Source organism: Bos indicus x Bos taurus, chromosome 15, assembly GCF_003369695.1.
Source record: "Bos indicus x Bos taurus breed Angus x Brahman F1 hybrid chromosome 15, Bos_hybrid_MaternalHap_v2.0, whole genome shotgun sequence".
In the NCBI taxonomy this organism is placed as follows: domain Eukaryota; kingdom Metazoa; phylum Chordata; class Mammalia; order Artiodactyla; family Bovidae; genus Bos; species Bos indicus x Bos taurus.
This window is the reverse complement of record NC_040090.1, coordinates 46086478-46105943: the sequence shown is the minus strand read 5'-3', so window position 1 is coordinate 46105943 and position 19466 is coordinate 46086478. Positions and strand designations below refer to the sequence as shown.

General features: G+C 39.6%; 1 long non-coding RNA gene across 1 annotated transcript in view; it reads left to right on the top strand.

Annotated features, from left to right (window-relative positions):
• Positions 1-19466, top strand: part of LOC113905700 — a 41489-nt gene extending 22023 nt beyond the window's left edge. Inside the window, exons 4-5 of the long non-coding RNA XR_003514705.1 lie at positions 18139-18571; positions 19220-19466. This is a non-coding gene — a long non-coding RNA (uncharacterized LOC113905700). The remainder of the gene's footprint in view (positions 1-18138; positions 18572-19219) is intronic.

Below are 19466 nucleotides of genomic sequence, written 5' to 3'. Positions count from 1 at the left end.
TACAAGCAGGTTATTCATCATTACTAATATGTTCTCCCCAGTCTTAATTCATTATGTTCGGGAAAGTCAGAGAAAACACTAGCCTCATGAATAATTTTGTAATATCTTTATCTATCAAGATAAATGCATATGCTTTAGTATCTTAAGACTTCTGGAGTAATTCCAGTATAATTTTAGGATTCCAAAGCAGTGTATGAGAAAATGAAATTAACAAAAAATTCACCTCAACTGGTTTGGAAATAAACTTAGCATAATGTTTCTATCAAGTTGTGCTGTTTTATTTTTATTTGATTCCTTGACTATGTAGCACATGAATGTTTATGAAATACATGAATATATTTACTTTGAGTTTTGCTTTCCTCCAGCTTATGCATAACAACCCTTTTTTATTTATGTAAACTTGAAATAATAATAATAAGCTAGCTGTGTTCAGCTCTGTCCTTTAAGATGAACAGATGCAGTCACAGCCCCAGAGGGTGGTCATATGGTCTCCACTGCCTCTCAGCATTATAAAAAGTGAAGATTGTGCTCAGAATCTGTTCAGATGACCATTTCACCCAAGACACATATTTGTTAAAGACAGAATACCAGGCATTAGAGGACTGTGAGGCTTAGAATTAACATGTTTAGTTTTGCAAAGACAAAAAAAAAAAAAGATCCAGTCCCATGTATTATTGTCACCTACTGACTCCATCCTCCTGCATGAGGACAGAATCTGTTCTTGTCTTCATGGCCAGACCTTCAGCCTTACACAACTCCATCACACTCATTTGGCAGGAAGGATCAAAGGACACGGATTATTGCCTACTCTTGCCTACATGTTGTATGAAGTGGCAAGAACACCTCTTTAGGTTTAGTTTTCACTTCTGGAAATGATCAGATCAGATTACTGCACATAATGGGGCTCATTCTAAGAAGCTCCAGTGAGATTTAGAAGCCTTTCAGTCCGCTTATCCCAATGCTTACAGTTCCTGTTTCACTGTGGATGAAATAATAAATACTGAACAACGGAAGTTGATCCCCATTTGGAGGATTTTATTCAGTTAAACAAAAGTTGTGCAGATCCCAGGCAATGAATTTCATATTAAAATTCACAGCAACCCATAGGTACATTTCAATGAAAGCCATAGACATTATATCTTTTCCACTACTAATTCTGTGATGAGTCTAACTGAAAAACAGCAACCACAAACATCAACATTGGGGTTTTTTATAATCAGTATTTTTCTTTTAGCAACATAGTAGATCTAGGACTGATAGGGACCTATCACAGAGTAATACCGAAACATTTTTGGTATACTAAAATTTAACATTGTGTAGCAAATATCTTCTTTTTTTTTTTTTTTTAGCAAGTATCTTCTAAAGAAAACATTATATTTGATCTCTTAACCAATATAGGCTGTGTGAGGGGAAATAGTTCAACATAAGTTATTACAGTCTCTAACTTAGTATTTTTATACTTCATTTGATATTTGAGTATTTTTAACATATTTGTGGCTTATAATAGGCATTTGTTTATGTTTTTGGTTACTCATGTTATATATGCCTATCCATAAGATAATGTGTGTATCTATATGATACGTATACCCAGTGGTGCGGGGGTAAGTCAGCCCTTCAAATAAGACCTGGTTTATTGCCTTTGCCAATTTTCTTGCTGAAAATACTCCCACCATGGCCAATTTCAAGCTACCAATATGATGATATTGAATGTGGAGTTGGGAAGAGATGTGAACATTTGCTTCCAGCATACCACTGTATCTATATGTGTGTGTGCCTGTGTGTGTACACATGTAAATATACACATAGATATGTAAATATACACACTTGTGTGGATAAGTATGTATACACCACACAAACACATATACATCTACACACACAACTAACAGGGCTATGGAGTAGTAAGGAAGACTGAATCCAGGGCAATCCCACTTTTACCGCTCACTGGTTACTGGAACTTGGACAAATCACTTAACTTTCTGTGTCTGTTTTCTCTTTTTCATAAAGAACATAATAATAGGGAACCACTGACCAAAATTACCTGCCTTAGCCAGGCATGATAATAACAGCTAGTATGAGGGGATCCTGATAAGGAACACAGTGCTGCTGCCAGAAACTAACCAGGAGAATTACAGAGAGTCCAAAAGGAGGGAGAAGAGACCAGCCCATGATATGTCCGGCCAGCCTCTTAGAAACCTTGCCCTGGAAACCATCTTGACTGAGGAAGGACCTTGAATTGGACCATATATGGCCATGGGCAAGATGACTGACCAGAGACAGCCCAGAAAGCTAACCGCATTACTGGAAAACCTGAGACTGAGCCGCCCGGCAGTGCAGTTCTCCTGGGTTCCCTTACCCTGCTGGTCTCTGCCTACCTGGATGTCCCTTCCAATAAAGTCTTTTGCTTTGTCAGCAGATGTGTCTCCTCAGACAGTTCATTTCCAAATGTTAGACAAGAGCCCACCCACTCTGAGGCCCTGGCAGGAGTCCCCTCATGATGGTGGTGGTGGTTTAGTCACCAAGTCATGTCTGACTCTCGAGACACCGTGGACTGTAGCCCACCAGGCTCCTCTGTCCATGGGATTCCCCAAGCAAGAATACTGGAGTTGACATTTCCTTCTCCAGGGGATCTTCCAGACCCAGGGATCAAACGCTTCCTCTCCTGCATTGCATGTAGATTCTTTACCACTGAGCCAACTAGGGGGCAGCCCTTATTAGTGTCTTAAGCTGCATTAATTAATGTCTTTAGAGTGTATGCTGGTTAAATCACAACCTGAAAGTAGGCATGTTATAAAGGTTAAGTAAATTAACATATGTCAAGTGCTATTAACAGTAACACTTAAGTGCTCTATATCAGCTATAATTATGGTTGTTGCTATTTATATCTATAAATAACCATGTATACATATAGTGATGTTGCTGCTGCTAAGTCACTTCAGTCGTGTCCGACTCTGTGTGACCCCATAGATGTCAGCCCACCAGGCTCTGCCGTCCCTGGGATTCTCCAGGCAAGAACACTGGAGTGGGTTGCCATTTCCTTCTCCAATGAATGAAAGTGAAAAGTGAAAGTGAAGTCGCTCAGTCGTGTCCGACTCTTAGCGACCCCATGGACTGCAGCCTACCAGGCTCCTCCACCCATGGGATTTTCCGGGCAACAGTACTGGAGTGGGGTGCCATTGCCTTCTCCGTATAGTGATGTATAGTGATGTTAGGATTCACCAAAAGCAGCCGATACTCCACCTCCCTTTCCTTACTCCCCAACCTCTGCCCCATCTCCCCACACCTGCCAGTTGTAGGTTCAGGCTAGCCTTCCTTGTAGGAACTAAGTTCTGTCTCAATCAGAATCAGCATATCTTTAGACCTGAGGCAGGAGCTATTCTGTTACCAAGTCTCAAGTTGTCTGTCTTACCTACTTGTCCCTCTCTATCAGTCCCTGGAGAGCTCCGCTTAATGGACCATTACCCTGAGTATTTGGCTACCTACCTTTACTCCCCCGAGTCTTTGAGCTCATCGGGTTGCTTCTCTTCTATGGTTTCTGACTGGCAGCTTGCCCTGATTCTTGTTCTGGATGAGAATCTGAGTCTATGGACCTTGACTGCTGGTTCAAACCACATGACTTTGCTATGGAAAGTCATGGAATCCTGACCAGTGATCTTGTTCTGGACCTTCCCCAATCCCTATCCATTTTTACTGCACTTACGATTCACTTGATCTGGTGGCCATTCAACCTGGGTTTTCCAGATGGTGTCAGTTTTAGATATTCTGTTCCTCTGACTCTAGTGTTTTGGTATACAAAGTATATTGCCCAGAGAATTATTGATGCCAGAAAAAAAAAAAAACAAAACTATAAAACACCACAGTCAAAACATGTCCTTTTAAAAAATTCAGAAGATATGATTAGGGTTTGTCTAACTTTTTAATAAGTTCCAGTACTCAAGTGACCATCAGTCTTAATGCCCAATCCCAAACCATGGTCTAGGTTCTATGACTATTATCAGGCAGTGCTATATTGCATGGTGGAGGTGCTCTGGAAGGAAGATGCAGTTAAGAAGAGGGCCCAAAAACCTCCTTGTCCCCGGTTTCAAATAATAGCAGGCATGTCACATTCCTATTTTAAAAAATTATTTACTTGATCTGTGTGTAATCATCTGATATTTATTGTTGTTTGAATAGAATGAGGACAAACAACTTGTCTTTGTTTTCCTGCATTCTACCTCTTAGCAACCACATGTTCACCAGCAGCTATCTCTTAAGATGGCATGTCCTGGTAAGCATCCCTCTAAATTAAAAAGTGGCTAAATTTCTTTAAAATATAAAATTAGTGATTTTAGCTTAGTTACCTCACTCTACTTCCAGCAAATTCAATCTCTGCTGGCAGCTTTTCTGCCTCGCTAGGTTTTTAAAACCAAACTCTTAAAAATATTCCCTCTGAGAAAACGTCAAACTCCACTAAACAACAATTAGTTTTCTAAATCAATGTCTTCTATTGAAATATAATAATTACAATATCATTTGGTAGCAGTAGTGTATATAAGTTGTATGGACAGTGGTGGTGGTTGTGTGAGTGGGGCAGGAATGAAATGGGTAGGGAAGGGTTATAGTTAAAATCCTTTTTACTCTTTAGAAACTCCCATGCAAGCAACAATTGGGTCCCTCTCTTTTTAGAATTGACTCACTCTAGCAATTTAAGTCGGAGAAGGCAATGGCACCCCACTCCAGTACTCTTGCCTGGAAAATCCCATAGATGGAGGAGCCTGGTAGGCTGCAGTCCCTGGGGTCGCTAGGAGACGGACACAACTGAGCAACTTCACTTTCACTTTTCACTTTCATGCATTGGAGAAGGAAATGGCAACCCACTCCAGTGTTCTTGCCTGGAGAATCCCAGGGATCGGGGAGCTGGGTAGGCTGCCATCTATGGGGTCGCAGAGAGTCAGACACGACTGCAGCGACTTAGCAGCAGCAGCAGCAATTTAAGTAAAACTCATTCTTTTCTACTTAATCCTCTTCATTAAGGGGGTGGGGGATTGTAGCATTAGACAGAGAACTGGGCTAAGTCAGGAGAAACAGATTTTAAACCAGTTTTCTCACTAATTCTTTTGATGGATCCCCAGGAGGTCCATTCCATCCATAGACAGAATTCAGAGTGTCTGTGAATTTTAAAGGGGAAAAAATTACATCATTATTTTCATTGATGTCTAATTGAAATTCACCATTTCCTTCAAGAGTTCTCCCAATTCTGCCTACCATTCATATCCTACCATTTGTAGGCTTAAATTTGCCACATAGTCCTTTGATTATTAATGTAGACAAGAAACCACAGAGTATTAGCAGTACTTAAGGATTTTTGCCAAGAGAAGTCAGACATTTCTTACTGCTTTCACATTTGTTGCAGATATCTGAACCTACCATATCTATTCATCACTACATCAAAATTATGGTACTGAATAGATTTGCTGTTCCTCAGTGATCAGTGCAAAGAAATAGAGGGAAACAATAGAATTGGAAAGACTAGAGATCTCTTCAAGAAAATTAGAGATACCAAGGGAACATTTCATGCAAAGATGGGCACAATAAAGGACAGAAATGGTATGGATCTAACAGAAGCAGAAGATATTAAGAAGAGGTGGCAAGAATACACAGAAGAACTATACAAAAAAGACCTTCATGACCTGGATAACCACAGTGGTGTGATCACTCACCTAGAGCCAGACATCCTGGAATGTGAAGTCAAGTGGACCTTAGGAAGCATCACTATGAACAAAGCTAGTGGAGATGATGGAATTCCAGTTGAGCTATTTCAAATCCTAAAGGATGATGCTGTGAAAGTGCTTCACTCAATATGCCAGCAAATCTGGAAAACTCAGCAGTGGCCACAGGACTGGAAAAGGTCAGTTTTCATTCAATCCCAAAGAAGGGCAATGCCAAAGAATCAAACTATCGCACAATTGCATTCATCTCACACTTTAGTAAAGTAATGCTCAAAATTCTCCAAGCCAGACTTCAACAATATGTGAACTGTGAAATTCCAGATGTTCAAGCTGGTTTTAGAAAGGCAGAGGAACCAGAGATCAAATTGCCAACATCTGTTGGATCATCAAAAAAGCAAGAGAGTTCCAGAAAAGCATCTACTTCTGCTTTATTGACTATGCCAAAGCCTTTGACTGTGTGGATCACAACAAACTGGAAAATTCTGAAAGAGATGTGAATACCAGACCACCTGACCTACCTCTTGAGAAATCTGTATACAGGTCAAGAAGCAACAGTTAGAACTGGACATGGAACAACAGACTAGTTCCAAATCGGGGAAGGAGTGTGTCAAGCTGTATACTGTCACCCTGCTAATTTAACTTATATGCAGAGTACATCACACAAAATGCCAGGCTGGATGAAGCACAAGCTGGAATCAAGATTGAAGGAGAAATAGCAATAACCTGAGATATGCAGATGACACCACCCTTGTGGCAGAGAGTAAAGAAGAACTAAAGAGCCTTTGACGAAAGTGAAAGAGGAGAGTGAAAAAGTTGGCTTAAAGTTCAACATTCAGAAAACTAAGATCTGGCATCCAGTCCCATCACTTCATGGCAAATAAATGGGGAAAGTATGGAAACAGTGACAGACTTTATTTTTGGGGGCTCCAAAATCACTGCAGATGGTGACTGCAGCCATGAAATTAAAAGACGCTTGCTCCTTGGAAGAAAAGTTATGACCAACCTAGACAGCATATTAAAAAGCAGAGACATTACTTCATCAACAAAGGTCCGTCTAGTTAAGGCTATGGTTTTTCCAGTAGTCATGTATGGATGTGAGAGTTGGACTATAAAGAAAGCTAAGTGCAGAAGAATTGATGCTTTTGAGCTGTGGTGTTGGAGAAGACTCTTGAGAGTCCCTTGGACTGCAAGGAGATCCAACCAGTCCATCCTAAAGGAAATCAGTCCTGAATATTCACTGGAAGGACTGATGGTGAAGCTGAAACTCCAATACTTGGGCCACCTGATGGGAAGAACTGACACATTTGAAAAGACCCTGATGCTGGGAAAGATTGAAGGCGCGAGGAGAAGGGGACGACAGAGGATGAGATGGTTGGATGGCATCACTGATTCAATGGATATGAGTTTGAGTAAACTCCAGGAGTTGGTGATGGACCAGGAAGCCTGCGTGCTGCAGTCCATGGGGTCGCAAAGAGTCGGACATGACTGAGGCACTGAACCGACTGACTGACTGAACAGACTTGCTGTTAAACATCTTGTAATTTAGCATGTTAACAAAGAAGCACATATATTGCTACCATATCAGCTATTTATTTTTAATATTCTGATAACTGTATTTTGAAAGAATTGGCTTCCTTTGGATTCTTACATATATTATTTATTTTTAAAAATACTTGCTTTCTCTATCATCTCTCTCTCCTTTTATATAGGCAGGGGGCTGTACTGGTCTTCATTGCTGTGCACAGGCTTTTCTCTAGTTCTGGCTAGCGGGGATTTCTCTTGCTGTGCAGCACAGGCTCTAGGCAAATGGGCTTCAGCTTAGTTGTGGTACATGGGCTTGGTGGCTCCCTGGCATGTAGAATCTTCCCATACTAAGGATTGAACCTGTGTCCCTTACTGGCAGGTTCTTATCCACTGTACCACCAAGGAAATCACTGTATTTTATTTTTTTAGACATCTTTGTTGAGATAAAAATTATATAACATAAAATTCACCCATTTAAAGTGCATGTACAATTCAAAGGCTTTAATATAATCACAGACTTATGCAGCCATCACTATAATCTAAGTTTAGAATAGTTTCACCACAAGAAGAAACTCATACTCAGTAGCAGTCACCACCTACTCTTTTCCTCTCTGTTCCCCAGCCCTCGCAACCACCAATATACTTTGTCTTTATAAATTTCTCTATTCTGGACCTTTCATATAAATGGAATCATGCAATATGAGTCCTTTGTCACTGTTTTCTTTTACTTAGCATGTTTCTAAGGTTCACCTAAGTTGTATCATGTATCAGGACTCCAATTCCTTTTTATTGCCATCTAATATTTCACTGCATGGCTATACCATATTATGTTTATTCATATTGATGGACATTTAGGTTGTTTCTACTTTTCAATCAGCATGAATAATAGCTGAAATGCTATGAGCATTCACAAATGTTTGTGTAGATTATATGCTGTGTTTTCATTTTTAATGGGTTTATACCTGTGTTCTCAGTCACTAAGTTGTGTTCAATTCCTTGAGACCCCATAGACTGTAGCCCACCAGGCTCCTCTGTCTGTGGGATTTTCCAGGCAAGAATACTAGAGTATGTTGCCATTTCCTCTTCCAGGGGATCTTCCTGAACCCATGCCTGCACTGACAGGCAGATTCTTTACCACTTGAGCCACCTGGAAAGCCCAGGTTTATACCTAGGAGTGAAATTGCTTGGTCACATGTTCAGCCTTTTGAAGAATTGCCAAACTGTTTTCCAATGTGGTTGCACCATTCTAGCTCATCATTAGCAGTGTTTGAGGGTTCCAATTTCACAATATCCTCTCCAACTCATTATTGCATGCTTTTTGATTACAGCTATCCTAAGGGGTGTGAAGTGGTTTTGTTTTGAATTTCCCTAATAGTTAATGACGCTGAGCACTTTTTCACATGGTTAACAGGCCATGAGTCATAGTATGTCTTCTTTGGATAAATGCCCATTTATATCTTTTACCCATTCTTTAATTGGATTGTCTTTAATTATTGAGCTGCCAGAGTTCTTTATATATTCTGGCTATAAGTCCCTTATTAGATCTAATTTTTCTTAAGAGAAAAAAAAAGAAAAATGAGAGAATAAAAGAATAGACAGACTTAGAAAAATCTAGACCTTTGTGTCATTATTTGATAGTCTCTGTACATGAACCAATAAATCCTCCTTATTGTTTAAAAAATGAAACGTTATGTTCCAAAATTAGATTACAGTGATGGTTGTATAGTTCTGTAAATATGCCAAACCTGTGCATATCTTAAATAGACAAATTTTATGGGCTTCCCTGGTAGCTCAGATGGTAAAGAATCCGCCTGCCATGCAGGAGACCCACATTCTGTCCTTGGGTCAGGAAGATCCTCTGCTGGGGGAAATGGCAACCCACTCCAGTATTCTTGCCTGGAAAATCCCATGGACAGAGGAGCCTGAGAGGCTACAATCCATGGGGTTGTAAAGAGTCAGCAGACACATTGAGCAACTAACAAATACAAAAACAAAATGGCATGGGAATTAAATTTCAATAAAACTGCTAGTCCCTTGGACTGCAAGGAGATCCAACCAGGCCATCCTAAAGGAAATCAGTCCTGGGTGTTCATTGGGAGGACTGATGCTGAGACTGAAACTCCAATACTTTGGCCACCTCATGGGAAGAGTTGACTCATTGGCAAAGACCCTGATTGCTGGGAGGGATTGGGGGCAGGAGGAGAAGGGGATGACAGAGGATGAGATGGCTGGATGGCATCACCAACTCTATGCACATGAGTTTGGGCGAACTCCAGGAGTTGGTGATGGACAGGGAGGCCTGGCGTGCTGTGATTCATGGGGTTGCAAAGAGTTGGACACGACTGAGTGACTGAACTGAACTGAACTGAAAAAGACTAAAGAAACCGTTGCCCAATCTACATTCATAAGGTTTAATTTTATGTTTTCTTCTTAGAATTGCATTGTTTTAGCTCTTATGTTTATGTTTTTGATCCATTTTGAATTAATTTTTCTACATGATTTAAGAAAGGGGGTCCAACTTCATGTACATTATTTGACATGCTTAAAAAGATTCTGAAAGGGAATCACAGGCTTCACCAGACTGACAAGGTGGTCCATAGCACAGAAAAAGGGAGGCATCTTTGCTCTAAAATGGACTATACCCTTGTTTCTCTGGGTCTCAGTTTCTTCCCCTGTAAAACTCATGGATGGGGTTGAATTGGGAAGTCCCTTTCAGTTCTGTGGTGCTCTTAACTATGTACACCTTATGGAGATCAATGATTCTTTTCTCAAGAAAATACCTGTATATGACACCAGCTGCTTCTAAGTTTATTTAAAAGGAAGCCATTGTCTGGCAATCCAGGGAGGGCTCAGTCAGAGCTCTGGAAAGTGTTTTAAGGGGTAGAGGTGACACAATAGGGGAAGGAAATGTTTTCTATTGAAAAGCAGTCAATTGCCTTCAACAAGTTGCCAACAAACTGGGAAAAGGCTTTTTCTTTTTTTTTTTTTTTGCTCTGGTTTCAGTTGAATGCCAACTTTCGGAAGGTAAAGGGGCTAGATTAAAGGGTCACAAACACGACCAAATGAGGGAGGAAGTTTTTTTCTAGGAAGTTAGCAGGAGAGATGCCATACATGCAAATAAGATGCCATAACTGAAGTCATTAAAGGAAAATCAGGAAAATACATTCAAATCTTTGCTTTCACAATTGTAAAGGGACTTCTACAGTTTTACAATCGTTCTTCCATATTCCTTACCTTAAAAAAAATGTTTTAAACATGGTATGAAGGGTCTTAAGTATATATTGGTTGGGGCTTTTTCAAAATTAGTTAATTAATTAATTGATTATGAGATAAATTATTGGAATTTTTTAAAGCTTTAACATCAGTTTTTTAAGCTCTTTGATCATTGTCTATACGCATTGCAGTTTTTCCTGGAATCTATGTCCACGCAATGGAACTACAGATCATAATAATTACAAAAAGTAAGAAAATGTTTTTAAAAATCCATTAAATATGGAATTTTAAAAAGATTATAGGACATTTGCAGAACAACTAGCATAGTCTCCTGAGATTTGTATGTTACCTACCCCAATGCATGCTGCTGCTGCTGCTAAGTCGCTTCAGTCGTGTCCGACTCTGTGTGACCCCATAGACGGCAGCCGACCAGGCTCCCCCGTCCCTGGGATTCTCCAGGCAAGAACACTGGAGTGGGTTTCCATTTCCTTCTCCAATGCATGACAGTGAAAAGTGAAAGTGAAATCGCTCAGTCATGTCCGACTCTTAGCGACCCCATGGACTGCAGCCCACCAGGCTCCTCCATCCATGGGATTTTCCAGGCAAGAGTACTGGAGTGGGGTGCCATCACCTTCTCCGACCCCAATGCATAGAGCACACTAAATTCTCTATGTTTCCACTAATTTGCAAATCTTTTGTTGACATCCATTTAAATGAACAGTAACATTTATCAAGGATGGGGAAAATATCCTTAGGAGCTTGAATGTCAGGACTTACACTTTCCCTCTCCCCAGCACCTTTTCCTCAGGCTCTTCCCGCTTCCAAGAAGGACCAACAATGTGGGGAAGAAGAGTGTGGCCAGAGAGGAAGTAGGGTCAGAGCTCCAGAGCCCTGCCAATTAGTCAAAGGTCAGCACAGAAGGGACTGTCTGTGAGAGGACAAGGAAGCTGGCGTCTCTCAAGCCAGCTGAACTGGTCGGCAGCCAGTCTCGGTCTCTTCGGCCAGAGTGGAGTCCCCACGGTTTTATGTGGCACCATAAGGAAAAAATGCTCTGTAGAATAGGGTCTAGCTTCACCTTTTTAGGTGAATAGAGGGTTTCAGCTGGGGGTCAAGAGACAGAGGACAGAGAAGACCCTACTGATATTCGCTGCCTCAGAAACTTACAGACTTATTTGTAAAGACTGAAACTAGTAAAGACTGCTTATTAGCATAGAACAAAAATTATGAAATCTGGTCAAAGGGTTGTATGCAAAGATGCCATTTTTTTGTACATGTACTCTCATGGTGATGGGGGAAAATAGTGAAAAACACAGCATTCTAATTAGGGGAAAAACTATTGTTTTTCATAAATTCATAACATTTCTCATGCCAACCATTTTCTTTTGGCACTAGAACACAGGAATGACGCTCCCAAGTTTTTGCCCCTCTCCTCAAAATGAAAAGGGAAGTAAAATTGTTTTCTCAGGAACAAAATGCACATTTCAAAAAAAGAGCATTAAACTAACATCAGATGACTTATTCTAAACTATGTCCCCCCTTTAATTGGACTTTTCTTCAGATTTACTGTGGGCTCCCCTAGTGGCTTAGACGGTAAAGCGTCTGTCTGCAATGCAGGAGACCCGGGTTTGATTCAGATTTACTAAGAGAAAAAGTTGATCTCTAAACTCCATGTGTTTTTTTTTTCTCACATATACTTTCTCATTCAAGTAGCATTTTACTGTTCTGTGAAAATCCAGTTGCAATCTGTCAGTTATCAGTATCAGTCATTAGACATTTATGTTCAGAAGTGATGGACCTTTTTGTTCTTTCTGCATTTAGATGACCTCAGCCTATTTTCTGAGTAATGATATCCTATCCCCACTGGGGACAAATCTCTCCTAAATGCTTGTCTAGCTCACTACATTTTTCACAGAAAGAAGAGTCCTGAGGGCTCGATCCAATGGGGAGGAATTGCCCAAACTGGCCTGAGACAACATAGCTGGATGGCGAGTCCTTATTTTCATCATCTTAGTTGCAAAGAGACAAGGTCATGGCCTGCAAACACAATCTTGTGCATTTGAGAGCCAGGCAAATGCAGAGAAGCAAGTGGGATAGTTGAAACCAGGGGAATGAAGGTCTGAACAGAGCTGGGGAGATGGAGAGGGTCAAGGGAAAGGTTTCAGTTCTAAAGTCACAAATGCAAAGCCAGTGCCAGAGAGGTCTTTCATGTCAACTCTTGAGAGAGGTTCTGTTGCTCAGAGGAGCCACCCAGCACTCCAGGCTAAACACTGCAAAGCACCAGATAGATCAGATCTATTTTTATTCTCTCTTTTATATACTTTATTTTCATCTCAGTACTCTATGTTTTTTTTTTAATCCTTTCATTCTTCCTTCTGTGAGTTCCTGTTTTTAATCTCTATCCTCTACAGCTCTAAGCTCTTTTTCGGACTTTTGCTGTTCTTTTTTACTTTTTTTCCTTTTTTCACATAGTCTCATCTGGAAACTGGGTCTTTATGTTGGCCTGGATTTCTCAGGTCTCTAATCAACTCTGTGGAAAGTGGAATAGCTTGGCAACAGGCATAATAATAATAATTAAAAATAACAGTGAGCATAGAACCAAGAAATGAGATTCAAAAATAAGGAGACTCATATAGGCTTTCGGAAATAAGAAAATACCTATTCTTGCCAACAGAGAAGCACCCTTACAAATCAGTTAATAACATGTCTCTATGTGCAGGAAAGCAAAACCATAGGGAAAGTCTGCCTTCAGGTGTAACGTTTGCTTTGTGCATTACCTCCTGGTGAAATTCCCACGTATAAACAAACCTCTGAAAACCCAAGACGAGAACAATTGCTGCCACTAGTAAGACTTCCAAGGATACTTTTAAAACACAGAGTAGGTTTGTTTTTCTGGCACAACTGCTTCAGAGAACTTCTCTTAAATCCATTCATGGTCATGGTATATCTTCCATTTATGCACTCTTGTTTGCTGAACTTAAGTCTTGTGAACAAGTTATTTAACAAAAAATACTTTTCAAAATTACCCACACCTTGAACAGCAGGACTGCTGTGTGTCTACTCATGCTCTGGAGAGGCACAAGTCAGGTATTGGGTGTGGGCACAGGACAAACCGCATGGTCTGCTTTGGCAGCCCTGACCTCACCTGCAGGCTGCCCACACACACTCCCTTCCAAACGGTGCTCCTCTGATGCCAATTGGCTGACTGAGCTACTGTGGGCAGGAGCCTATGGGAGGGGAGGGAGGAGGGGATGTGGATAAAAATTTTATAAAGTAAACTTCAAGCTTAAAACTTGATTTACCCTTTCAGTCCAAATCACAGTGGAGGTCCCAACTCTTCTTAAACGTCTTGGACACTGAAGAGTTAATAGGGTATGGAAGCTGGTGCAGCTGGGGGCTGTCATCCAAGGCCAGCAGCAGGAAGGGCTTGGTTCTGGCCAGGCTACAGACAGGCCATCTGGATGCAGGGAAGGCCTAGAATGCCAGGGGCAGCTTTTCTTTTTGGTGTTCGGCTTCATTAAGTTCAGCCTGGGGAGAGTCTGTCTGGTTTAAGACCTAAACCGAGAGTCTTCTTTGAACAAGGATTTGATATTTTGAATTTTATATAAAACCAACACCCACTACATATACTCTTGGTAAAGAAGGTCATGAAACACAACGTCTCTGGATAATAACTTTTTAAAAAGGATGTAGACGAGATTCAGTCGACTTACAAATAGAAACTACGTGTAGTCTTTAAATAATTTCGCTAAGAACAGATAAATCGGGGCAGGTTATCTAAAAAAAAATATTATTTTTTTGTATAATATCACTCTGTGAGTCTTATGAAAAATTCTTTCACTGTTTGTTCTGTAGTTCACTTGAAAAAAGCAATCTCACCACATTGAAATAAAAAAATTATTTTATTTTTGTTTTATATTTAACTATACAACATTTGGCATAATGGTAGTGTGGTCCAGTTGTAATTCCTTTCACAGGAAATTTTTCTTTACTAAAATTGAGAAAAACAAACCTCTGCAGGGAAATTATAACAACTTCCTACTCTATATCACTCATGAACATACACTCTGTTTGGAAACCACCCTCTTTAAGAGATATGATCTATCCTTCTCGAGCTATGGCAGACTATGTTGGCTTTGTCTGTGATATTCTTAACAATTAAAGGAAAAGGTGAATGTAAATTCACTCGGACAAAACAAAGCAGGAAAGAGAAAATTATCCTTAAGAAAATTCTTACCTTAAGGGAAAGAAAATGCACGTATCTTTCTGGGTGGGGAAAGATGAGGGGGAGGGCAAGGGATGGGTGGAGATTTTTTCTCTCCAAGGCATTAATTGCCACCTAGCAGCAGAGAAGGGAATTGCACACATAACTTTGGACTTCAATTCTAGAAAACATCGGTTTTAAAGGGTACGTTACTTTTATTGGAGCTTCTCTGGTGGCTCAGATGGTAAGGAATCTGCCTGCAATGAGGGAGGTCTGGGCTCGATCCCTGGGTCAGGAAGATCCCCTGGAAAGGGAATGGCTACCCACTCTAGTATTCTTGCTGGAGAATTCCATGGACAGAGGAGCCAGGGGGTTGCAGAGTCAGACTCAGTGACTAACACTTGCATTTACTTTTATTATGACCAGTATCTAAGAAATTATTAGCCTACTTACTGGTAGACTATGGATTGATTTTTTTTCTCTCTTGTAGGGAGGAAAGAAAAAGAGATACAACTAGTGAAAAATTTTGCCTTATTTATAAGAATACACTTTTCATCCTAAAATGTCTCTATTCTTTTGTTTCTCAATGGTTACCCTTGCCACCTCAGCAATAGGTCAAAGGAAAAGAAATTCTGAAGCCATTCTGACACTAAAAAACTGCTAGTTTTGGCCCATTAAAGGAAGAAATGCCTGTTTTTAATATAGAAAGTGGCTTTCCAAACAATCTCAGGGTGATTTCTATGAAAATAAGATCAGAATGTATTTTATTTTGCTAGGGCAATAAGAGGTTATTTATTTTGAGAATTAAAAGACATTTTTAATGAAAGATGAAATAATTTCCAGATCAAATGATTATTCAAATGTGTTAAAGAAGAGCGTCCTTATTTCAAACTTCACTAACCATGTTTTTATTTTTAGAGCAGTCAGTCATACTGAATGCCAAAGCTTACAAGGAGAGCCTCTATAATTGTGTTTCATAGATCTTAGCAGCTAAATAAAAATACCTAAAAATTTTCAAATCAGATTGAAGCAAAATTAAACAGTTCAAAGGACTTAAAAAACAAGGTGAAAAAACTCAGCTTTACTCATGGCTAAAAGTACATCTTACTTAAGATATTAGATATGAGGGGATGGAGTGGCTTACTATATACTTTCAATTTATCACTTTTTATGCAGATAAATAGCAGGCATTGCCACTATATTGATTATATGATCATATTATCACTAAGGTAGTCAGCAACATTTTAGAAGACAATGCTGGTTTAAAAAGTAATAATAATCATCACTAATATTTTCTGAGTATTTACCATGTGCTAGGCAGTGTACTAAACACTTTAGATGAGAAATTCACTTGGATGAGAAATTCACTTGGTCATCACAATAATCATAAAAGATACTGACCAATATTATCTCAATTTTGTAGCTTTAAGCAACAACAACAAAACAAAGGTTCAGAGAGGTAAAATAAGTCACTGAAGGTCTCAGAGCTTATAAGTAGCTAGGCTTAAATACAAACCTGTTTGCCTTAAAAATTGAAATGCTCCAGGCTTCAGTTTTTGGAATTCTTTTCTATCCACTCTCACTTCAATGTCACGGCTCTGAATACTTCTCTACGATGATCACTCACAATTTTGTATCTCCAGCCTGGACCTCTCCACTAAACTCCAACTCATGTGCCAACTAACAATTTCATGTCTCCATTAGAATGTCTAGTAGATATTCCAGACTTGAAATATGCAAAACTATAGTCATCATCTTTTCCCCGAAACCTACTCCTCCTATCTATTCTTTGTTGAATTTTTTTAAAGTATTTATTTACTTATTTATTTATTTGGCTGTGCCAGGTCTTAGTTGCGGCCTATGGGATCTTTAGTTGTAGCACGCTAACTCTTTAGCTGTGGCATGTGGGATCTAGTTCCCCGATCAGGGATGGAACCGGGGCCCCCAGCATTTCGAGGGCAGAGTATTAGTCACTGGACCACCAGGGAAGTCCCTTCTTTGTTGCATTTCATTGCAACTTCTTTATTCCATTTACTCAGGCCCAATACGTAAGCCATTTTGAAACTTCTTTTTCTTTTACATGTCACAGCCAGTCCATTAGCAAAGCACTGTTGGCTCTGTCTTCAGAATATACCCTGAATCCAGCTGCTTCCTACAATCTCACCATTACAACTTTGGTTCAAGCCATTGTCATCGCTTGCTTAGATTACTGTAGTAGCCTTGTTCTTGTTAACCTGCTTGGCCCCCTCTAGTCTGTTTTCAACACAAAAGTTGGGATAATTCTTTCAAAATGTCAATCCTGAAATATCTGTGTTCAAAATCTTCTAGTAGCTTTCTATCTCACTGAGAGTTAAAGTCCTCACCGTAGCCTACAGGCCCTATATCAGTAGCCCCTAGCCCATTTCCTCTTTGATTTCACCTCCTAACATTCTAACTCAGGGATGTTTGTCTGTTTTGTTTACTGAGGTATTCTTAGCACCATAGTAACAATGTTTGGCATATAGTAAGGTAAACAACAAATATCTATTGAACGAAAAAGAAATATCTGACTCTAGGACTTGTCCTTTCCGTAATTCCTTTCTATGAGTACATTGGTGGCTTTGCAAGTTGAAGGTCACTGTCCGGATCATCCCGAGTAGCTCTTGTAGCAGAGCAGCACTTGTGGACCAAGAGAAAAAACATTTTGGTCTCTTGGGGTTCCAATGACTTTTAGCTCCTTTAAGCGGGATTTAAGGATTTGGCTCAGGGTATATCCTGATTTTTAACCAGCAGGTACAAAATTGATCAGTAAGGGTATTTTGCAGAAAGAATAGGCCAGAAAAGCACATTACTTCTCTGTTTAAAAACCATTATTGGAAACTTCAGGATTTTTTAGAATTAAACAAAAGTAAATTTGAATATGAGCCAAGTTGAAACTTTCCTATGGACATGTAACATTCATCGTTACTCAACTGTCCAGATGACATTCTGTAACAATTGCTTAATTTCCGGAAAAAAAATGTTCTAAATAACTCAAGTATGCCAATGGCTTTTGTACAGGCCTCTCTTTTGGTCACACACACTGAGGAGGAAAATTGTATTATACACTTTAGACAGAATTCTAAAGTGTTATTCTTCTAAATTATATCTTTTAATTTCAATTTGCTATATTCCAAGTTTTAGCTATTATCAGAAGAGAGCTTTAACTTCTGAGCATCTATTTTTTAAAAAAATTAAAAAGTTGTAGTAGATACAGAGAAGGCTACCTTCAGAGAGAGCCATCTAAAAGTCTATCAAATGTTGGTTAAATAAATTATGATGCATTCATATGATGGAATACCTTATGGTTATACAGACATTTAAAAGCATGTGACATGAAGAAATGTTTGTGGTGTCATGTGCAAATTAAAAATAAGCATATATAATTGTATACAAATTTCTGTGGCAGTTAATTTTGTTGAGGTACTAATTCTATGTTTTCTCCTATCTCCTTACTTCTTTTCTTTTTTTTGGCAGCACAGTGTGGCATGTGGAACGTCCCCCACCAAGGATCGAACCCCTACTTCTTGACCACATCCAGGCAGCTATCCAGACCCCAGATTCCTGTAAGGCAAACAGCAAAAGCTGCATGGAGACAACAAAGGCTCACTCTGTCTTTTGAAATGAGAAGTTGGTGGGGGGTGGGGGGGGAATAAATGCCTTTGAGGGTGACATGGAAGACAGATTCCTCAAGATTTAGGAGATGGAAGCCTATAAGTTGAGTGACAAAACCTCAGAGAGGAAGACTGCACCCAGGCGCAGTGGATGGCAAATTCACTTACTTGTTTCCAGACTCTTGAGTTCTAAAGGTGGTAAAAAGAATATTGGAGTCAACAGACCTGAAGGGAAGATGGCACAAAAAGGAATCTCAGCAGTAAATCAATGTGGATGGATGACCAAATAATTTGAGGTAATTCCAGGTATTTCCACAATGATTAAGACCCTTGTACAATCCTGGATGGAGAGGAAATGCTCAATAATAATGGAGGTTGACTTTCCCACCAGCATGGTAGGACGAGAATTCAGTTAGCCTCATGTTGACCTAAAAAAAAAAAAAGCAGTATTTCTTTCTATGGAATGAGTCATACTCCACAACATGCATATGCATACAGAGACATTGTATGCATATTATAAATATTGGAAAATGTATCATCAGGACAATTTCCCTCCCTTCTTTTAGACATTTATATAGGGCAAAAAATGACTAAATTTCTAATAGTAATTTTCTCTACCTCGTGGATTAAATGGGGTTATCTCTCATACTGTTTGCATTTGAAAAAATAAATGTTTATTCCTCTTATTATTGGAAAAGTGTAAAACCAACTGTAAGCTGAGTTTTTCCCCTGTACTTTTGAGTAGGGAGCAAACAGGAAAGGGTATATGTCACAATTTTAGGTTCTATTTTCCAGCTATTTCAGAGTCACCAGTATTAATGTGCCTAGAAGTATAGTAAAAACTAAATGTCAAGAAAAAACAACAGATTTTTTTCTCACATTAAAAAAAGTGTTGTATACCTCCTGCACCCTGTAAAAACCAAAAATATTATTCTATCTGTCAGGTTCCAGCAAGAAACAAGATGACACACTTGAAAAGGGCAACTGAAGAGAATATAATCAGAACGTGAGCAAGAAAACAGCAAGAGATGACGCAGTACCACTGCCAACCTGTGGCCAATGTGGAAGGAGAAAGGGTAATAAATACACTGGCCTCTCTCCTACTGCCTTCTGATCTTTTGCTAGTGCTCTCCATCAGCTTCCCTCATAGCTCGGTTGGTCAAGAATCTGCCTGCAATGTAAGACCCGGTT